Source organism: Manis pentadactyla, chromosome 7 (genome assembly GCF_030020395.1).
Source record: "Manis pentadactyla isolate mManPen7 chromosome 7, mManPen7.hap1, whole genome shotgun sequence".
Lineage (NCBI taxonomy): Eukaryota > Metazoa > Chordata > Mammalia > Pholidota > Manidae > Manis > Manis pentadactyla.
Window position 1 is genome coordinate 147,288,740 of NC_080025.1, and position 22,477 is coordinate 147,311,216.

Below are 22,477 nucleotides of genomic sequence, written 5' to 3' on the forward strand. Positions count from 1 at the left end.
CAGAGGGTTCTTAAAGGAATTCAGTCAGGAATTCTATGAAAACCTTCTAAGTCCTCATGTTTCAGAAAGTTCTCAACAGGGGTTAGTTACAATCATTCAAACCTTAAAGCAGCTCTGAAGTAGTTTTACCTTTACTTATAGATGAGGAAAATGAGGCTCAGAGGGGGTAAGTGACTGACCCAAGGTCACACAGCGAGGAGGGAGAGGAGGAGAGGTACTTGAATTTGGGTCCGTGTGACTCTCAGGCTGTGCTGTCTGTGTCTGTATCAATCCAGGGACATGAACAGATGTACATGCCGACTTCTTTCTGGGCACGTGGCAGCCGAACCTATCCTCCGTGCCTGCCCCCTGCCTGATGCTTGGCCCCTTGGCTGTCCCCTGGGGGACCGATCTGTGGTCTGACGTCTTTGCTGCTGCTTCTGAGTGTGGGTCCCTGCTATCCTTGATGGCTTAGCTTCTTTGGGTGACCTGGGAATGATTCCCCGGGTCACCAAATAGTAATGGGACGTCAACAGCAAAGGAATGTGATGCGGAAGAGACTGAAGCCAAGCGGAAGATTATCAGGCTTTTGGGTGTCTCCTTGCGTGCCCTCTGCACACAGGGAAGGTGGCTGGCTCCAGGAAATACCCATGTTTTGAAGGCTTCTATTTTTAGGCAGCACTCCTGTGTGAGGCCTAAGCCATCGGCAGTGCCTCGGTGGGTGGGAGAAGCATCTCTGTGTCCGAGACCCCAGAGCCCGGGCTGTCGCTCCGCACAGGAACCTGGAGCCCAGGCGGCCCCGGGCCGGGCTCCTTGTGCCCAAGGGAGTGGGGAGAATTCAGAGGGAGAGCACGTGGGGTGACCTCATCCTGCTACCAACACTTAGTCCCTGAAGGCGAAGCTGACGTCAGCTCATATTTGCAATCATTTTTCCTCTTTGCTGCAAAACGGCTCCTTCTGCTGGGGAGAGCGCCTGGCAGCCAGCCCTGCTGTGGGCTTGCCACGGCACAGGCCCATCACTGAGAATGCTTCTCAAGCACCCACTGAGGGGGCAGCGAGGGAGCAGCCCCGACAGGTGCCTCCCCCACGGTGGTGCCAGTGGGCTGTGAGCCTCTGCAGAGGCTCTGTGGGAGCAGCAAGGGGCTAGACCTTCCCCGGCCATCAGAGGGCTCTGGGGCGTCCCTGCCACGCATGTCTCATGGAGAGGCTGTGGTCGCATCACGTGGCCACGCAGAAATGCCCTGGCACAGACTGTGGGGAGGAGCCTGGGCCGGGGCGGGGGCAGCAGACACGGGGCCACCCCAGTGCACATGGCAGGGGTCTGGGTCTTCCAGCCAGTGGAGCAAGGCACAGGTGCAAGCTGCAGTGGTAGCATGGCCATTTCACAGTGACGGTCACATGGGGCCATGTGGGCTTGGCAGGAGGCTCCACGATCTGAGTAATGGTTCCAATTTTGTGAGTGCATTTCTACTGCAGGTCAGCGCCTCGAGCAGCCCCTCCACAGGCCCTGTGAACAGTGTGCTGTTAAACGTGTCACACTGCCGCCTGCCTGCGTGTCCCCAGTGTGTATGGGGAGGAGAGGTCAGCTGCACACCTTCCCTCACCCTCCCGGGGATCCAGTTCGCCATCACCCACATGCTCCGGGTCTGCCATGGCCATTGACCATCATTCGCAGGTCACTGGGGGTACTTTGCTTTCCACCCCCATTGAGAGAGTCCTTCCCATCCCCCCCACCGACTTCTCTCCAATACAGGTGCTGGGTCACAGGCTTTCCTTTACGTGTTCAAGTTCAGGTGTGCTTACAGGGAAGGCAATCACCAACTAGCTCACAAATATTTATTGAAGGCTGACTAGTAAAGATACCAGGTTTGTTAGTAAGGGAATGTTATTCTCACAGACTTGCAAGTATCTCATCTTCCTTAAGAACCTGTCAGGAAAGCACCCCCGTGACCTGGGCTGGGATACGGAACTCCTGGGCCAGGTACTGACTGAGGGAAAAGAGCAGAGAACTTACCTAGTCACCTGTCCCAAGGCCAAGAAAACACGCTCCACCCGCAGTTGCTCAGTTTCAGCAGTATTGATTTTATTACTCATACTTTATAAATGAGAATGCTATTCTTAAAGAATGCAAACATTTGCTTTGCTGAGCCATTGTCTCAGCCCGGCACAAACTTCTCCCTCCTGATGTATGCCCATCGATTATTATGGCCATGATTTTACAACGGAGGGATTCTAATGATGATTTACAGGGTTACATATTCTTGGACTGTAAACTTGTGTTTGCAATGGCAAAGAAGTCAAATGCAAACTTCAACTTGAAAATGACCCTTGGGTTCAGTGTGATGATAAAATGCAAAGGGAGCCACCTGACCTTCTGGAAGGCCACCAGGACCTGCAGTTTCCTGGCAGACGGCCTGCAGAGGTGGCCCAGTGGGAGCCCTGCCAACTCCTGTGTTGGGGGCTCCTGAGGGTCACCTGCCTTTGGAGGGCAGTGCTCCACGCCCGTGTCCGTACTTGGGAGGTCCTTCCTGCAGGCTGCTCAGTGCACTCTGTCCACCCTCTGGGGGCCGCCCCGGGTGTGGCTTCTCGCAGCTCAGATCTCAGCCTTCGTTCTGTCCTCCTGTCCTGCCCACGGCTCTGCAGAAGTCCTCACACTTGGAAGACACAGGAAGATCAGCAGGGAAATGAGTTGTGGCCCTGGGAGACCCGCCTGAATTCCAGCCCCGATGCTTATAAGCCACACTGTCTGTCTGTCTCCTCACCTGTAAAGTGGAGCCACCGACTTCTACCCCCCTGGTTACTTGCCATTCATGAGACCATGCAGATAAGACTTGCAGGCCCCCTAGATGAGGGTGAGGGGATGCACCAGAGGGCACGGCGCATCAAGGGCAGAGCCTGACGGAGGGGTTTGGAGCAAAGTGTCCCAGAGTCAGGGGTGAGTGAGGGGTCAGCGGGATGTGTCCAGGGAGGAAGGGAGAGTTGGGGGTGGGGGTCATGGCTGCACAGCAGGCCGGGCTCCACTCTGGAGCTGCCCCCGGGCCTGGGAGGCTGCCGTCCCTGTTAGTGGCCCTCACTTTGAGGGAAAGGAGCAGCAGCAGGGCAGGCACCCCAGGGGGCCAGCACAGACTGGGTGCGGCTGAGTGGCCGCGTGCTCTCCACCCTCTGCCAGTCACCTACCCGGCCATGCCAGCCACGGTCTGTCCAGCTCTACTTCCCGTGTCTCGTCTCCCCTAAGAGGCTGGTGTTGCCTTTCCCATCTGTGAGAGCAGCACGTGCTCGCACCTCTGCTCCAGCACTAGGTCCTGTCTGGAGAACAGCGAAGAGGAAAGGCCAGGAGGACGCCTGTCACAGAAAGCAGACCAGACGGGGGAGGGCGGGAGACAGGACGTCTCACCAAACTTCTGCAAGACCCAAAGGGGGCAGAGAGGCGGCGGCCTTAGGTTCTCCGGGAGTCGGGGTGGGTGCGCGGGAGCCAGAGCCGGTGGAGCAGAGGGCGGACACGGGAAAGTCGTCCCATGTGCTGGGGATGCGTGACCTCACCCTTCCGTGTGAGCCTGCTTCTCCCCCCTGGCACCTCCCCAGCCCCAGGTAGGGTGTGGCAGCAGGCTGTAAGAATAGGGTTCTTTGCAACTGATGGGCTTCTCCCAGAAGTTCAGAATCAGGCCTTTTTCATTGCAGCGTGTGACCTTGAAGCAGCGGGGAACATTCTCCCTTGACAGCAGAGGACCCTAATTGGGGACCCACAGAGAATAAAACCATCCCAAACCCTTTGCTTAAGGGGACAACCTTTATACAGTCAGAGGCATACTAATGCACTTACTATTTTAAAAACTTCTAGAAGCAACCTAGGAATAAAGCCCACAAGACTTAAAGCCAAGGCAGAATGCCAGTGTTAGTATTCCTGACTGAGTAAAAATAAAATAGTAACTGGTAAAAGTGATAGAAAGAGCTCAGGCCAGGGCCGGAGGACAGATATATTTGTGCCACTGCCATGTATATAGTGGAAAATCAAGAGATGCCTTTGAAGCTGGTGGAGGAAACGAGTCATGTCATGCAGAGTCACAGTGGTGAGCAACAGAACGGGAACAACCCAGCTGTCAGCGCCGTGCAGGGCTCGTGGGAGCCATGCGAGGCCTCACCTTCCCAACGGGCAGTCCACACATAGTTTCTAAAGCTGGAAACCTAGCAGAAGTCACGGCAGCTGGACACACAGGTTGTGCCATGCGACAAACAGTATCAAAGTCCTGGTCGTGTGGCCTGGTGGCATGTTGACCATGGTGGGCCTGGCCCTGGGGTGGTGGCAGGCACAGCACAGGCCTTGACGAGGGCCTCGGGGGGAGCCACCGGCTGCAGCATCCGCCTGTTTCCTGTCTGTGTTGTCACCTAGCTCTGCGGCCACGGTGGAGGTCTGGGGATGACAGTGACTTGGCTTCCTTTTTTCATGGGGGTCCTTGGGTGTCGTGGTGTCTTATTCAGCCAGACCCGAGGCTGGCCAACCTGGCTGGCCACCTGCTTTTATATGCCTGTTGAGTTAAGAGTAGTTTTCGCAGTTTTAAGTAGTTGAAAAAACATCAGAAGGTGAACAATGTCCCACGACACTTGACGATCGTGCGCCACTCCCAGAGTCTGTGAGTGAAGCTACGTGGGAATGCAGCTGCGCTCCTCTGTCCCGGACGGACTGCGGCTGCTCGCGCCCTGCCCTGGCGCTGCAGGGCAGGTGAATAGTCGGGACCCCCAAAAACCTGAGCCACTTGCCCCACATACGTTAGGGGTCCGCGCCTGCTCAGTCCTCCCGGGCACACCAGGGCTTACTCACTCATTTATCAGGCTTGTGAGCACTCACCTCTTGAGAGAACACTGCCCCGGGGAGGGCTGGGAGAGAGCGTTAAGAAAGATGTGTTTCCTGCCCTGAGGCCCAAGCCCTGGGTCACTCAAGGCTGCGGCTCTTGCTGTAACCCCCCAACTGCTGCCATTATCAGGGTCCCTGGGCTGTCCATTTGGACCTGTAGAGGAATTCAGTGGTGTGATATCAGACCTCTGTTTTGTCCGAAGAGGGGTATCACCGCGGGGTGGAGTGGGCTGGGTCTTCCAAGGGCCTCAGAGGCCCGGAGTCTGCGGCACGGGGCAGCCTCGTGGGTCCCCGGCTGTCTCTCACCTACTGTGAGGCCCCTGAGCTCCTGAAACAAACCAGCGCAAGAGCCCCCGGGCCCTGGGCCCCTTCAGTGCACAGGTGTGACTTGGTTTATAAACGTGATGGGGTCCTTCACACGCAGCTCGGGGAGAGCAGAGCGCCGTGGCGGACCTCTGTCCCAGGCCCTGCGTTAGTTAACGGGTCTTGCTGGAGAAGCTCCGGAGAAGCTGCTGCCCGAGCGTGGTGATCTTACCCGGGATGGGTGGGCACTGAGTGGGCTGCCAGAGGGCAGGAAGCCCCACCGGCGGCTGCAGGCTGTCCCCGCACAGCAGGGGGACAGGGCTTCCAGAATGTCTGCAGCCAGTTGTGTCCTCTGCACACAGGCCAGGGTCCTTTTCCTGAACTCCAGCTTCTCCAAATCAGGCACAGCCTCCAACTGCTCTCCTTCTCCTGAAAGAACTTCAGGGATCCATAAAAAATACCTTTTTAATTAATAGAAAATGTATATTTTTTCAGCCTGTGTCTTGTCCCGGCAGGAGCGAGGGGCCATAGGCTGGTCTTGAGATATGGACAGCACTTTGTGTGAAGCCTGCCTCCTTACAAGGCACTCAGAGCCCCGTGCGGGGCGCCGGGAGCCCTGGTTTCCAGGGGTGCCTCGGGGTGCCCTCCCTGAACCGCCTTCCCCTTCCTGTGGCCAATCCCGACGCTCCCTCTGCCCCAGCCTCGCCGCCCTCTGTGGCTCAGCAGCACGAGGCCGCCAGCCCAGCTGTTTCCTGTGCCCCCATCTGCCCCCCGTGCCGGCACGATACCACGGCTGCCTCATCCTCTCTGCAGCCACGTGGGCTCCAAGCACACCTCTGGCTGAGCAGCCTGAATGCCTTGGGGCCTGCCTCCCGGCTCGGCCGCCTGGCCGCTGGAGCTCCAGGCCCACCCCCTGCCAAGCCCAGCCGATTTTCCCACCACGACGGTGCCTCACCGGCCATTTGCTTGGCGACCGCTTCTCCCCTGAAGGTCTTGGTTTTATTTGCCTGCCGTGTCCTGGCTTCTCAGGGCTGCCCTAACAAAGCGCCACAGGCTGGGTTCTTAAACAACAGAAGTGTAGCTTTCCAAAGCTTTGGGAGCTCAGAGTCCAAGATCAAGGTGTCGGCAGGGCTGGTCTCTCCCGAGGCCACTCTCCATGGCTTGCCGATGGCACCTTCATATGCCGCTTGGTCTGTGCGTGTCTGTGCCTGGTCTCCTCTGCTTGGAAGAACACCAGTCCAATTGGATTAGGCCGTCTTGTCCTCATTTTACCTTGATCACCTCTTTAAAGGCCATATCCCCAATACAGCTGCATTCTGAGGTCCTGGGGGTCAGGACATCAACGTATGAATTTGGGGGGACACAATGCAAACAAACCCTGCAAAGAAAAATGAAACTGAAACTCTTACTTGAAGAAGCATCCAAACAGCAAGTGAGTGAAAAGAGCCAGCCAGGTGGACACTGACCTGTCCACCATTCACACGGTGCTGCATGTGGGGAGCTACTGCAGAGGTGGAGTTGACCCGCACACCCGTGGTCACTTATGAGGCCAGTGAGGTCACCAAAACGGAAGGCAAGAACGGATGTGGAGCCCTGCCTGGTGAGCTGACCTGCCATGCCCTGCCAGGGGCTCTGGCCTGCAGCAGCCTGGGCAGCAGGTGGGCACACCTGTTACCTGGGAGGAAAGGTGCAAAGGCTGTGCTGTGGGCCCAGATCTTGGATAATGGGGACGCTGGCGGCAGGCTTGGGCATGAAGGCCAGCCGTCTGCCCTTTGGCCTCTGTCTCCTCTATCGTTGGACGTGGCATCCTGTCCTCCGCATGTCGCATGTTACAGATTCCCGCCAGGACAGGCCTGACTCTCTCACCTTGGCTGCCTGCTGGAGATGCCTCTCCTCTCCTCCTGGGGAGGCTCCCAGGTGCTGTGGCGAGCTCCTCCCTTCCACACCCCATAGCCGTGGATCCCTGTTAACCTGCTCCCAGCACTTGTGGACAAGTAGCCCAGGCTCCATGGTGCTGGATGCCAACCTCCCAGACTGGAACCCCGGGACGAGTTTGTCTGGAGCGGTCACCGAGTCCTGAGGACTGAAGTCTTCTGAAGGGCAATGTCAGATACTCTCCACTCAGCTGGTAGCTGCATATATTTTATTTACAGCTTCACATTTCCTTAGTTCAGAGGATAATGTTATTTTTGTCCTGAAAATTCAGCCCTCCTATTAATAACGAAGGCAACCAGGGCCATATCCTGCCGCTGTTCCGTGCTCAGATCGATGGCAGGATACAGCTTATGCTGTGTGCGTATTTTCTTTACTGATAAAACATTCTGTTTGGGTATGTTTAATACTACTTAGGTATGATGTGTCCAGAGTGCTGGAAAAATGTCCCAGTGGATTTTCACCCCCTGGTTTGGTTACCACCAAGCAAAAATGGTTCACAGGAATTTCAGTTCAATTTTTTCAGAATGAGAATTTTGGAGGTTAAAAAAGATGTTAAGATCATCGGCTCCACAGCTCATTTTAGAGATAAAAAGCACAGAGGGCCCAAGAGCTTAAAGAGCCCATGGGCCTGGGCTCGTTCATGCAGGGGCAGTGCTGGAGGGGCCCTTTGCTCAGTCTGAAACGGCCTTTCTGCTGTTGAGAACTTGGCTGGCACGCAGGCCACTGAGTTTGTGCCCTGGGGCTCTGGAATCTGTACTGTGGGCCCCAGTGTGCTGTCCGTGTTGAGAGATGCAGGGTATCGAAGGGGGCTGTTGGCATGCCCTAGACTTCTACTGGCCTGGCCGTCACAGCGCCTTCCTTCTATCAGTCAGCTCTGAGTAACTTTTACCCGGTACCTGCCCAGCAGCCCACACGGCAAGGGGTATTGGCATCTCTCTGTGCACAAGGCCTGGGACTGACTGGCTCTACTGCTGGATCAAGGAAGGAACATGTAACTGTAGAATCAGACTCTTAGGAAAATAGTGGCTCCCCCTAAATTGCCCCCAAAGTCTTTCTTGCACAGTTGAAGTAGGAAGCCATCCTGCAGCGACCTGCAAGTGCGCACAAGCCGCTGCTGTCCCCAGGCGAAGGAGCACCGATCCGGCTCCGCTCCTATTGATTTCATGTCACCTCTGTGATGTAATCATGTTTTCTATCCTATCTGTTTGCAGTCTTTCTTCTATTGTCCGCCATGAAGCAGTCAAGGCCTCTTAGCCTCTGAGCTGGTCAGAATCACTTGGTTTTCCATTTGCATTGTTTTCAAGAAATGATTAAACTGCCCAGGGTTGGACACTGGTGGCTGGTGTTACCTGGAGTGCATAATGTCATGTGGAAACTCGAGGCTCAGCCTTGGAGCCCCAGCCTGGTGCTGGGGCGGGGCAGGCTCATGGGACCAGAAATCCCCCTGCAACTCCCTGCGTCCCCACTTTGGGCCAGGTGTGCACACCTGCCAGTCACCACCCCGGGGGGGCCCGGCAGAGGAGCCGCAGCACATCCAAAGGCAAAAGCTATTGGAATGAGAGGTGGCCAGAGGAGGACTTGGAGACGTGCTTTGTCTTAGAATGGCTTGAATTCCTGGATGACCTTGTGGCAGCACTTCAGCCATGAATGGTGGCCAGAAGGCAGTTGGTGATGGCAGACTCGGGGGACAGCTCACCACCCAAGGACAGAAGTGAGCAAATGACATCACCATACCATTCCCAGAAGTAAAACAAATGACCAATGAAAGTAAGTAAAGTGTCCAACCCCACTAGCAATCAAATAATTCACAGTAAAAAATTTTAAAGTTTCTAATGCTCATATTGGCAGAGATAAAACAATGAGATAACAGCAAGCCTGGGGTTGGCAGAAGGCTGAGCAATACAAATGCTCTCCAGTTCAGCTACGAGTACACTGGCACAGTTTTCTGGAAGAAATTTTATTACTTTTTATCAGGATTCTTAATGCTAAAGCCATTTGACCTAGCAATAAATCTCTCCTAGGAATTTATCCTGAAGAAATAATTAAAAACTATGTATAATCATTTTTATTTCAATGTTGTATAAATACCAAAAGATTGGAGGCAACATAAATAGCTGGGATAGGGGATTGTCTAATAAGGTAAACCCTGTGTATGCAGCGGCCAACCACTGTCATGATTCTAAAGAGTACCTAGTGAGTTGGAAAATTTGCATAATGAATGATAAGTGACAGAAAGGTAAGAAATTTTATAAGCCCAATATTGTAAAGTACATGTTACATACTATATATTAAGTACATAAAATGGTCATTGTTTAGCTCTAGGGTAGAATTAAGGGAGATTGAAAGCTGCCTTCCCATGTCTTTCACGTTTGGGGCAACGAGCATGTGTTACTTTCATAATCAGAGGGACAAGGGGAGGGTTATGGGGGGAAACGAGGTGCTTTGTGGCCTGCAGTGGAGAGAGGAGGTTCTGGAGAGGCCCGGGAGCCTGGGAAGAGGCCAGATTTCGGGGTCTGTGGGTATGCTTCCCAATGGAAGCCGTGTACAGGTGTGTGCTTGGCACCGCCGCCGAGTTTTGGAGCGGGGATACTCAGAGAGACGGGAACACGGGGGCCCCTTCCGTGGACTCCTGTGGTGCAGCTGCTGAGAGCCGGCCCCCCGTGGAAGAGGGGCCCTAGGTGCGGGGTTGTGGCCTCCCTTGCCCTCTTCCTGTTCCCAGTGCCCGTGGGCAGGTCCTGGGCTCAGGTAAGGGGCTTCCTCAGAGACATTCTACAACCCTGGATACTGAGAAAGGACGAAATCCGCCCTATTTCCCCCAGTCCGGAGTTGCAGAGGGTGTGGAGGAAGACCTGAAAAATGTCAGAGTTGGGAGGAGTTGGAGATCCTGCTCAGCTCCCACCCACGTGGGCATCCCCCACACCGTGAGCAGTTGCTCACGGCCCTCCGCACACTGGGGACGCAAGTGAGCACATTTAGAGCAGTGTTTCTCAGAGTTGGTGTCCAGAAATTCTGCACCGGTGTCAAAATCCTGGAGGTGGGAGTGTCTCTCCTTCAGGGGGAGTCACCTTTCCCTGGACTCCTCCTGGACCCCCGCCCACCAGCTCAGCTCTGCCCGCTGGGCGTCCCAATGGCCCTGTGCCCGCTTATGAAGCGTGTGTTTGAAGACGGCTATCATGTCCTTCTGCCAGAATGTCTTTCCCGACAATAATAATAATGACTTTGAAAGCTCAGCACATTGTGATTTACAGAATCATCTCTTTTAGAGAAGGTTTCTAAATCATGCTTATTTTTCAGATGACAACACAGAGTAGCTGCCCAAAGTCACACGGCTAATCCGAGGTAGTCTTGGGATTGGGCTGCAATGTGGCACTCAAGTGGGTGGCTTCTCTGGGCTGTCCTGTGCGCTCTCCCTGGGACCCAGTCGGGCTTGCTCAAGAGCGGGAAAGCAAAGCCCCTCCCACCAGGAATGGCTCTCTGAGTGGGGCAGGGGACTGACTGTGACAGCCACCCCCGAGGGGCAGGTGGACGTGTCCTGTGGGAGAGCCCTGGACGGTCCCGGACGAGGGACTCTGTCGGGGTCAGAGCAGGTGCGTTTGTCTTTCCAGGAGGAATTGGATCCCAAGAGGAAGAAGGGAGAGACTTTAAAACCCACATCCTGCTGTCTTTCACACTCCAGGCAGCCCAGGCTCACTTTTGTAGCCACTTAGGAAACTTGGGCCTATGAGGGCTGCCCATCGTCCTGTGGCCCTTGTGAACAGGGAGGGACTGTGGCCGGGTCTCCTGTCACCTCTGTGAAGTCAACTTCACTTTCATACAGCCCAAGCGCTTCCTTCTCGTGAGAACTGTATCGCGACCGTGACCTCCGGAGAAGCGCATGAGCGTGAGTGGACGGGGTGACGAGTGTGAGCTCTGGAAACACAGCGGGCCGTCTCCTTCCGGGGGGCCGTCCCTTGCTGGGCTGGGCAGTTTCCCAGCTGTGCATATGCACCTTCAGCCCCATTTCCGATCTCAGCGCCGTGTAATGAAACAGGATGTCACGTGGCAGAAGGAAGGACCAGTGGGAACCATGTGCAGTGACACAGGTTCATCCTAAAAACATCACACTGAGCAAGACAAGACTCAGAAGAACACACACAGCCGGGCCCACTGCTACGACACACACGTCCTCTGGGCCAAATGGGGCCCAGAGGCCTCACGGCTAGGTGTGTCTGCGGCCCGGGAGCCTGGAGCCCCCCGAGGTGAGGCGGATGCAGGTGGCGCGGACCCCGCCCACCACCCAGGAGGCAGGCTGGGGTCCGCCCGCGCTGGGAGCTGTAAGGGCTGCAGAAGGGACCCGGGGGGCCGGCCCTGCTCTCCAAGGCCTCACCCGGGGCGTGCAGGCACCTGGAGAGGGGGCGAGGCAGGCAGGGCTGTCTGGGGCAGCGAGGGCAGCGGGCTGCGGGCAGATGTAGCTGTGCTCCTCGCCCACCCGGTCCGACAGAGCCGCACACCATGCGGTCCCCTCACGGGACCCGCGTTCCTTCCGCCCGGCGTTCTGCCCTTCGGCTGACTCAGCGGTGACCCTGCTCCTCCGGCGGGTCCCCAGCGCCCGTCCAGGGAGTTCTCTGCCTTTCTGGGTGCCCCCTCCCAGCTCTGCCCCCTGCTCAGCGCTGCTCCACAGGGCCTCTTTGTTCTGCGTGGGCCCCGCTCCCCCCACTGCGGACAGGGGACCAGAGGCAGAGCCCGCGGCACTGCTGCCGGGCAGCCTCCCCTCCCCTTCCCGAGGTCCAGCGGGCCCGGCCCCCAGTCCCGGGCCCCTGCGGCCCCTCTTGCCCCCCTGCCCCCCACCCCCTTCCTTCCTCCCCCTCTTTGGTGTCGGGGAGGGTGACTAAGGGAGGGAAGGAGGGGGCCTCTGTTATGAGCACCCTGAGAAAGTGCCCTGCTCCCACAGGGAAGAGAGGGGCCTGCAGGGCACCCTGTGGGAGGGCGCACGGCCTGGGAAACAGCGTCCCGGGTGGACATACGCCCCATAAGCGAGGAGCCGGATGGCCAGTGAGGGGCTTGGGTTCTGGGGGGAGGCTGCACTGAGTCCCCTCCCTGCTGAGATGGTGTTCCGGGGGCCATGGCTCTCTGGGGGCGCTACACCGAGTTCCTCCCTCCCCCCTCCCCTCCCTCTCGCTCCCTACCCCTCCCTCCTTCCCTCCTTCCTCCCCCCAGTGAAGCCTATGGAGCAGCCCAGCCAGGGCCTGTGCTGGGCCCAGGGACACAGTGAGCGACAGGACACTGCAGAAGCAGGACTGGATGCGGACGGGCACTGGAGGAACGTCGGTGGCCTTTGAGCGAGATTTCAGGGAGGACAAGCTGAATGCCCAGCTCAGGACCAGGTAGAAGCCCGTTCACCCAAGTGAGGAGGCTACTGGCCCAGTCCTGGCTGGGCTCAGGGAGGGGAGGGGGGAGAGGCCTGAGAAAGACTCACTTCTTCATGACTTGCAGCCATGGCTCCTAGTGGGTCTAACTTTTTCCAGGCTTAGCGCTCCTGGCAGACCCAAAGTCTGGCCCGGGGGATCCACCCGGAGACAGCCTGGGTGCCCTGCCGCCTTATGCAGTGTGGCCCACTGGCTGGTGACGGCTGGGGTCTGCTGGGCTCTCCTCTGCCTCTGTTTCTGCCCCAGAAGGAAGGGAGCCTCGGAATGGCTGTGCTCACTCAGGGATTTGAAAGACTTAAAAAGCTCGGCAGGCATTGCATTCCTTGGAATAGGGTGCTGTTGAGGAACACCCCCTGCTGCCCCATGTCCCGGGAAGCATGCAGGGCTCTGCATGGGGTACCCTGGCTGCTCCAGCCCCTCACCCACACACAGGCTGACCCACACAGAGGGAGCGTGGCTGTACTATGTCCTCCCTTGAGGGGCCAGAGGACCCAGTGCTTGAAGCCTTCTGGCTTCTCTCTAGGGTGCCTTTGACCCCTTCTCACTGCAGCCTCTCTCTCCCTCAATGGCTGTCCAAATGGTTTACTCCTGTTCTCCTGTCCAGCCAGGATAGCACTGTGGGCTGGAGATGTAGGAAAGACAGATGGTGAGAGCCTGAAGTGAAGGACACCTGGTTGGCAGGCAGGTGGTGCAGGAAGCAGGGAGGCCAGGGTTCAGCTTCCTGGAGGGCAGGGTGCTTGAGGACAAGGGCCCAGGCCACCTACTTCTGCCTACCAGGGCCACCAGCATTCGTTTTTTATTTAATTTTAAATTGAAATATCAGTCACTTACCATAAAACTCACCATCCTTAAGATGCAATTCAGTGGTTTTTACTGTATTCAGAGTTGCCTGACCATCATCATTACTAATCCCCAAACATTTTCATCGCCCCAGAGAGAAACACTGCACCTGTCAGCCACTGGCTCAGCCTCCCCCAGGCCACTGCAGCCCCATCCTAACTTCTGTTTCTGGGTCTGCCTGCTCTGGACATAAATGGGGTCACACATACGTGGCTATTTGTGTCAAGCTGCTTTCACTTAGTGCAATGCTTGCTTAGTTCATCCATGTCATGTATCAGCAGTTCAATCCTTTCTATGGCTGACTAATATTCCAGTGTATGGATATACCATTCTTTATCTACCCATTTATCAGTTGATGGATATTTGGGTTGTCTTCACTTTTTGGCTTTTGTGAATAATACTGCTGTGAAGATTCATGTTAAAGTTTTTAAGTTACTGGACATTTCTTTATCTTCTTTGGAAAATGTCTATTGAATTATTTTGTCCACCTTTAAGTTGGGTTGTTTGCCTTTCTGTTGTTGAGTTGTAGAAGTTCTTTATGTATTCTGGATATGAGACCCTTGTCAGATGTGTGGTCTGCAAATACTTCCTTGCATTTTCCCACTCTCACTCAGAAGCAAGTGGGCTATATTTTCGCTTTGTTAATAGTGTCCTTTGATGCCCGAAATGTTTTAATTTGGATGAAGTCCATTGTATCCATCATTTCTTTGGTTCCTGGTGCTTTTGGTGTCATAGTTAAGAAACCATTGTCTAGTCAAGGGTCATGAAGGTTTATACCCAAGTGTTCCAAGAGATTTGTAGTTTTAACTTTTTAATTTCAAGTTAATTTTTTTATGGTGTGAGGAAGGGGGTCCAAATTTATTCCTTTGTATATGGATATCGACTTTTCCCAGCACTACTTATTGAAAACTTTGCAGGGGATGGAGGGGACTCTGGGAAAGTTAAATGACTCTCAAGGGGGATGACCGATTCATCCCAGCGTGCCGAGCATTCTGCATCTGGGGAAACCCTCTGCCCAGGGCTGGGAGGGCACAGGCCACCATAGGGAGGGCTGGGGTCAAACCTGAGGTCCTGAACCTGAAGCCCGTCCACTGTGGAGCCTCTGCGCTTGGTGCCGTACCGGTGTGCTGACTGGGAGCCACTCTGCTAACCGCTGGGTGCAAACTGTCACCGCGTGCTTGATCCTCACTGCAGCCCTGGGACATGAGGCGATGCCCCTTCCATTTCATAGACGAGGACCCCAGGTGAGGGGGCAGTGGGTCTGGACCCACCTGGGCCCTGAAGCCCCGTCTTGACTGCACTGTGTGTGTGGTCTTGGGTCTCGCCTGTGCTCCCCCTGGGTAGGCAGGGTAGTAGGCAGGGCAACAGCATCCAAAGACTTGCTTTTGCCCTGAGCCCCTGCGGGTGGTGGGGAGGAGCGTGGTGGCGAGAGCCTGCCTGCTTCACCGGAAGTCCTGTGTCACACGGCCCGGCTGGGCCCCCTTCTCAATGGAGGGCCCGAGCCGACTGCAATGCCTTCATCAGCCCCAACCCTCCCTCCCTCCTCGAGGCGGGATATGGGGCTGGCCTCCCCACTGGACACCGAGGGACTCCAACGCCCACCCTGGTCGGGTGCTGTCTGAACCTGCCGCCCAGGGTGCTATGACCCGATGACTATGGACAGATGGCCCTTCTCACTTGTCCCTGTATTCCTGGTCCTCATTCAGCCCACGTGACTTCCTCCCAGGCCAGTGGGACATAGCACCTGTCTGCCTGTACTGACCATGCTCCTGCCCGCTCTCTGGAGATAAGGAAGTAAACCTACCCCTGTAACCCTTCTGAGGCCGGGACACTCACTCCTGGCTTACACTGTGGCCCGGGAGCATTTTTGCCCCCTTGACTGCAGCTCTGCCCTCAGTGAAGTAGATGCTGGGGGCCCTTCAAGAGACAAAGTTACTTTGTGCAGCGGGAAGCCCGCAGCGTCCCTTGGGGCCTCACCCACCTATATCCCAAATCAAGTCCCTTCCAGAGGAGCAGGGGTGTCTGGCCCCAGGGCGTCTCTAATGAGGATTTGCTCCCTGTAGCTGTGTTGGGGTGCGTGAAGCCTCTCATTCATCGGCCCTGGGAGCTGTCCTAACAGAAGGGCTGTTTTATCAACATTTGCTGCTCTGCAAATGGAGGCTTTCCCTCTACTCTCTGCTGGCTTTCTGTGACACTGCAGGCACGGTGGGGGTGCGGGAGGGGTGGCGGGAAGCTGACCTCCGAGGGACCCTTAAGACAGGCCAAGAGGGGAGGGAGAGAGTCCTTGAAGCTGAGGCAAACACTAGAGTTCACTTGCAAACTCCTGAGAGATCTCAGAGGCTAGGTGTGAGTGACTAGCCTCTGAGAAGGGCGCCCCAGGATGCCCCTGGGGAAGGGTGACCTCAGGAAGGAGCTTTTTGACATAGTCTAAGACCAGCTTCTTGAGGCAAGAGGTGCCCGGGGTCTGCAAGGCCTGAGTGGCATCTTACAGCCAGTCATGTTGCTGGGTTCTTTTAGAAGCTTCCTCCAAAGTGGGGAGTTGCACCAGACATTTCTCCAGTTGGCATGTTGGAGCCCCAAAGATGGGCCAACCAGCAGAGAGCCTTGCGAAGCTACCTGTGGCCTCTGGACAGAAGGTTAGGCCTAGTCTGTCTCTCCCCACCCCTAACACTTTCTCCTGAGAGCCAGAAGTGGACGCATTCACTGACACACTTAGCCCTGACCCTGGGGAGATGCAGCAGTCAGGGGGGGTGGAGGTAGGCAGCCAGAAGCCACCAGGCTATGCCCTGGGTCGGGACTAGACAGCTGGAAGCAGCCACAGGGACCTCGTTGCCCTACAACCAGGGACGAGGAGCAGAGCTGGGCTGTGACTTGAGCCCCAGCACACGGAGCGTCAGCGCCATGAGCCGCCCAGGCTGGGTCTGAGCAGCCGCAGTCGGCCCGCCTCCTGGCTGCTCCTGTGCCCCAAGGAGCAGGTCCCCGGGGCTAAGCAGAGAGCGGGAGGGGTGTGGCGGGGAGCTGGGCGGCCCGCAGGCTCTCAGGAGTGTGTGTGTAGCTGCGCTGGCCACGTCTATTCCCCAGAAGAATCTCTGCTTTGAGCGCGTTGTCCCCAGAGTGTTAAAAGTGGACACTCATATCACACCGCTGACAGGTCTTGTCCAGTTTATCAGTTTACATAGAATTGGAAGAGGCTTCAGAGATCACTCAGTCCGGCTTCCCTTGACCTCCAACCTCGAGATGAACAAGGCCAATTGCTTTGAGGCCAGGGGCCACACACACTGCTGTCCTGAGGTCCCCCGGCCAGCTCCCCCATCCCCACCATGTCTGGCCCTGCTGCGTCCATGGCCGAGCAGGTCTCAGCTGTGCCAGGTGGTGGGAATGGCAGCGGCACTGTGTTTAGAGGGAGCTACATGTCCTGTTTCCTAAGGGCGCCCTCTGTGTGAGGTGCTGCCCCTGTAGGTGCCTTCCTGGTGGCTGCTTGGTGGCACGTGCTCAGGGGCATCAGTGGCTCTCTCTGGCCATTCACTGGGACTTCTCTTTCCCTGGGTGTTGAGAGAACAATATTCTTGGAAGCCTGTCACTGCCCACTGAGAGACAGACCTGCCAGGATGGGTGAGCGACAAGCCCTTTGGAGATGCGCCTTCCCAGGGCATCCGGGGAAAGGGCAACTGGCAGACTTTGCTTTTAGTGAACTAAGCTCTGCAGATCCTGAACTGAGCTGAAAGGGCACCTTTGTGATACGATCCTCGGTCAGCCCAGGAGCAGGTGAGGAGCCCGAGCTACTGGAACCCAGAGAGCAATGGAGATGGATGGGAACCTTGCAGACCCTGTGCTGGGCAGCAGGAAAGCCCTCCTCCCCACCTTGCTCGACAAATGGAGGCTAAAACTCACATAGTAAGTAGACTTGGAGATAAAAGGAAAATAAGGATACAGAAAAAATGATGAAGTCAGATTGGAGGCTTTCTCACAAAATCATCCAGTAGAGTCCTGCCGTCTGCAGGAGGAGGCCCATGCATTCCACGGAGGGTCCAGCACTCACAGAACGAGGAGGGCACGACGGACATGCGCCTTGAAATGCCACGCAAAAACGCTGTTTTCCCAGCTGTTGAGGACTGAGGAGCACCCGGGTCCCAGCCACACCCGAGTGGCATCCTCACGGGACGCCGGCTCTGCAGGTGCAGACAGAGTCTGGGGCGGCTCAGCAGGGCGGCGGCTCTCAGGGTGTGGCTGTCGGGGGATGGGTCATCCCGAGCAGCTGCCGAGTAGAAGGGGCTGTTGTTAAGGTCTTCATGGCTCCTGAGCAGTAGTGAGTTTAGGTGACGTGTCCTGAGAAGAACCAGGGTCTCACATGGAGAAATGGTCCTTTACACAGTCGATCCTTGTTGTTTACATTCTGTATTTGCAAATTTCCTCTTCACTAAAATTCATTTGTAACCCCAAGATCAATATTCCTGGCACTTCATGGTGATTTGCAGACACCTGCTGAGTGGTGGAGACCTGAAGTTACCAGGTGTGCGGATTCCTGGCTGGGGAGGGACGAGGTGGTGCTCTGCCATCTGGACTTGGCCGGTGCAGTGAATAGGTGTCCTCGCGGCGCACCTGCAGCCGGGCTTTCCGCATCCTTGCCCATTCTGTTGGAGTTTCCTTTGTTTGAAACGTCCCTGAGTGTTGTGCTGACGGGCTCTCGGTGTGTCCATGAGCCAGTAGACTGTGAGGTGCCGCACGGACAAGATAACCTCGTTGAGGGGGGCTCTGCTCAGGCCCGAGTCACAGCTGTGGGACGCGAGCTCGATGCTAATGAGTCAAGAATATGTATTCAGTGTGGTGTCTTTAAACAGAAACACAAACTAAAACAAGGGTACTCCTTGACCGGCTGACAAACGTGTCACCAGAGGCTGGCAGGAACCTCACCCTGGTTTCCCTTAGGTGCAAAGGTTCAAGGCCTGCTAATTCAGGGCTTGTGGTGACACTGTGGCACTGAACTGCCACAGTTGGGAGCCCCGGCTGTGTTTCAGTCCCACTGAGATGCTGGGTGGGGTGGGCAGCTCTGCTGAAGCCAAGTGCTTGATGAGTCTCCTTCCAGGCCAAGCTGAGCTGGCGGCCTTTCGAACAAGCACCGCTTTATTGCCGATCGTTTCTGGATCACAATGGCATTTGTTTGTGATGGGATCATGGGCTTTCGCTCCGTATGGCATTGTTGGTCTGTGTGGTGGCGCTGACTTCTGCCCCAGATGCGGTCACCTCTAGGGGGTGGACTTCCTGCTGTCTAGGCAATCTCAAATGGCAGTTTTTGACCTTCCAGGCCGGACAACAAAAGGATCTTCATTTCCCGGAGACTTGCTCACCCCGTGTGTGCCCTAGCTTTGTCACACTGCTTGGTGACCTTCAGGAGAGGGCTGCTTGGAAGTCTGGGCATGGGAGCCCACTTTCATCTGGGACAATGGAGCCCCGAGTGCCAAATTTTCTCAATACCCGGCTTTGCTATCTGTTCTGCTGAAAACCTGAAGGAGTCTGCAATGGACTGTCGTAACAGGCGGGCCCTCGTGCCCCGGCGCAAGTGCCTGTGTTGTGACGAGAAGGCACAGAACAGGGAGGGCTCCTGTCCCCCGGGCCTACCCGTCCAGCAGGCGGCTCTGCCGGCCCTGCAGCGTCAGCTCCAGCCTTCTCACTCGGACGCGCCCAGGGGCCATGGGGCCTGGGGGGCTGCTGGGCCGGCTGCAGGGCCCCAGCAGTGTGTGGCAGTTCCCGGGGGCCCAGTGCCTCTTGCCCACCTGACCTCTCCCGGCTGCCGCGGCCCCGGCTGCTGTCTGTGGAAGCCCTGAAGTAAATGGCAGGAGAGTGAGTGAACTCTCACCCCTGTGCGACACGGCAGAGCGGTGGGGTCTGGAATGTCCCAAGGCAGGGACGAATGTGGCGGGTGTGTGCACACGCAGACGGAGGCCAAGCCTTCGGGGCGGCAGCAGGAGCCCCCTCCCTCGCAGGAGGGACATGAATTCCTGTACTTCAGGTTATCTAAGGGGGCATTTCCTGTCTCCTGAGTGGCCGCCAGGGATGGGCCGGAGCAGCACGGCCTTCACGCCCCAGGGACCAGGGAGCCACGGCTGCCTGGGAAGCAGAGCAGAATTTCCGGACGAGATAGGCTGTGGTCACCTGGGCTTCAATTCAGCCGCTCTGATTTCAGGCAGTTACTTCCTCTCCTGAGCCTTAGTTTCCCGCCTATGAAAGGGGTGCCGGCTGCTGGCCCCCACCGAGCCATGGGAGGGGGCGCGGCTGCCCCGCCCTAGTGGGGGCCTGGTGCTCGGGAGCCTCTGCCCGTGGAGGGGAAAATGTCCCCTCACCGCCAGGGTTTGGGCCCGGTTTGAGTCAGAATTCCTGGGACAGGGTGGCAGGTGGAGGCCCCCTTTCAGGCATTTGAAAGTCTCCCGTGACTAGTTAACACCTCCAGGGAAGAGAGCTGTCCAGCGGCAAGGGGCCGGTGGGTCCTCCTGAGCTTTGCCCTGCATGTGGGGCCAGACAGCCCCCAACTTCCCTGAGAAGGAGACAGGCCGCGGCACCCCCCTTACAGCTCGGGCGGGACTGAGGCACAGACCGGCTGCACCACCTCAGGCCAGGGCTCTTGCTGAGGGCGGGTCCAGGGGAGCAGGAGGAATGGGGGGCTGTGGGGCACACAGAGGGGGCCTGGCTGTGGAGAGGCAGGCACCACGCAGGGCCCTGGAGGCTCACGGGGCCAGACTTCTGCCTGTGGCCAGCAGTGGCCGGGGAGGGGACCCCTCTCTGGGCCCAAACCTCTTTGCTGCAGACCTGAGGCTGGCTGGGCTGGGGTCAGGTGCAGCTAGTGAGGGAGGAGGGCAGGCGGCCTGGCAGGTGGCCGGCTCCACCTGGCGCCTGGGCGGGTCAAAAAGCCTCTGGCACCAAACAGAATGAGGGGCAGGGGCTTTGATTCCCTCTGATGGGTTGAAGGGTCACTCACTCACCGTGGAGTATTTTTAAGCATCTCGTGTGTCCCAGGTGGGGTGATGGGTAATGACCCAGGAGGTCGGTAATACAGATGAAGATTCTTCCCTCGAGGAGCTCACTTCTCAGGAGGGGAGGGCAGTCGTGAAGCAGGTCAGTAAAAAGGAGGCATGTCACGGCACCATGGGGAACCGCAGGGCAGCAGCATGAGCGGCACCGTGCGGGCGAACATCCCACTCTCAGGCCATCCACTTGGCTGAGACCCCAAAACTGGAGCAGCAGGAAGACCCAGGGGACCCCACAGGGCACAGTGGGGCCCGTGCCTGTGGGGAACTACAGTGGCTTTGTGTGGGTGCCCCAGGGTGGCACAGGTGAGAATCTACCTCTTGACAACTGCGTGGGTCACTCAGTGTTGGGGGCACCGGGGCCGTGCCGGATGCCTGGCCAGTGGCCCAGGATAACGGAGGGTGTGGCTGCAGGCCTGGCGGGCTGTGGAAGGCCCTCTTCTGAGCTGGACTCCCACCCCAGGGGCAGTGGCCTCTCCGTAGGCAGAGCACTGGGCTGGGAGCTCAGCCCTTCACCTGAGTGTCACTGCTTCCTTGTGACACCAGAAGGGGATGTTTGTCTCAGATCTATAGGTGGGGAAACTGGGGCTCAAGTAACAGTAACAGCAAAATAATAGCACCGGTGAGAACAAAGCTGGGGCTGGGAGGCAGCCCCTGTGTGGATTCCAGGTTTCCAGCACCAAGTGTCCATCCCTTTTGGCCAGGCTCGTGGGAGCCCTGGTCTGGGGGTGACCCTGCTCTCCCAGGACAGGCCCCACTCGGAGAGCTGGTCCGGGAGATGCCCAGCTCCTGTCCACAAACGGGCCTGAATCCCAGCCCTTCCGCCAGGGCTCACTGGCCGTGAAATGTCCGGCATTGGTGGGGGCGGGGTCAGGAGCAGACCCCTGTGTCCCTGCGGTGCAGGGCTGCACAGCCACAGCTCCTCAGGGTCTCCTGGCGCGTCCTCATCATGAAGGTCAGCCGTCCGCGGTGGCCAAGTCTGGCTTTGACCTTGCAGGGTAGGAAGGGTTCTGAGAGCACATTTTCTCATCTACTTTGCTTCTGCTGAAGTTTGAAAACATTAACTCCTTGCTCTCATCCAGATACCTCACCAAGGATGGTGCACTCTCCTTACCTTGGGCTGAAGGGCAGGGCAGGGAGACGGGGGGTGAGAGGGGTGGGGGGGCCGGAGAGGGAAGCAGCTCCCTGCCGCTGTCCCCAGAGGGGCACGGACTGGGGACAGTGCAGCCCCTCGGTCGCCTTCCGAGGCACTGGCTTCAGTGCAGGCGCCCGAACTCACAGGCCATCCCCAGTCCCGGGGTCTGAGGCTTCCTCCCTGCTCCTGCCTCCTTCTTCTCCATTTCCGTTCATTTCCCCGAGGCCCTTAGGAGGCCCCTGCAGCTGCTCTGCCCCAGAAGCCAGGGTACCCGCGTGGGCGGGGTGTGCAGAGGACCCGCGCCTGTGGGGCATTCACACCAGCACTGTCCGGCGCCTCCCCACAGCATCTCTGCTCCCTGCAGTGTTTGGCCCAGGGGCTCCAGGGACCACAGATGGGGCACGGGGATCCGAGGGAAGCAGGGGTTCACAGTGGGGGGGGGATGCTGGCCAGGCCTCGCTGGCTCTCTGGGCTTCTGGAGAGGCAGGGGCACCAGTCTTGCTGTGTGACCTTGGGAATATCCCTTGCCTTCTCTGGGCCTCAGTGTCCTCAGCCATTCAACAAGGGGACACCTGCCCAGGCTGCACTGCCGACTCTGTGGACAAGGCTTAAAGACCCCCAGGGGACACCCTGTGAGGCGTGTGAAGCACAGATGGTCAGCTGGCCAGCTGGCATGTTGCCCAGGGGCTGGGCCAGGCTTCATGCGGCTTATGGGCAAGCCCCCAGCTGTCACTCTAGCTGGTGACATTAGGCGATTGCTCAACTTCTCTGTGTCTCAATTTAATAACAATGATACCTGGCTGGAATATTGTCAAGGTTATGGGAATGGAATATGACAGTGAACGTGAACCCGTTCAGGAAGGGAGAGATTGGCAAGCAAAGTCAGCCTTAAAGAGCCCCACTGCCCTCCCGCTCTCCTGGTGGCCGGTGCCTGCCTGGGAGAGCCGAGGACAGCACAGCCTGCCTGGGGCCCTGGCCGTCCAATGCACTCCCCTCCCTGCTCCCTGCAGAG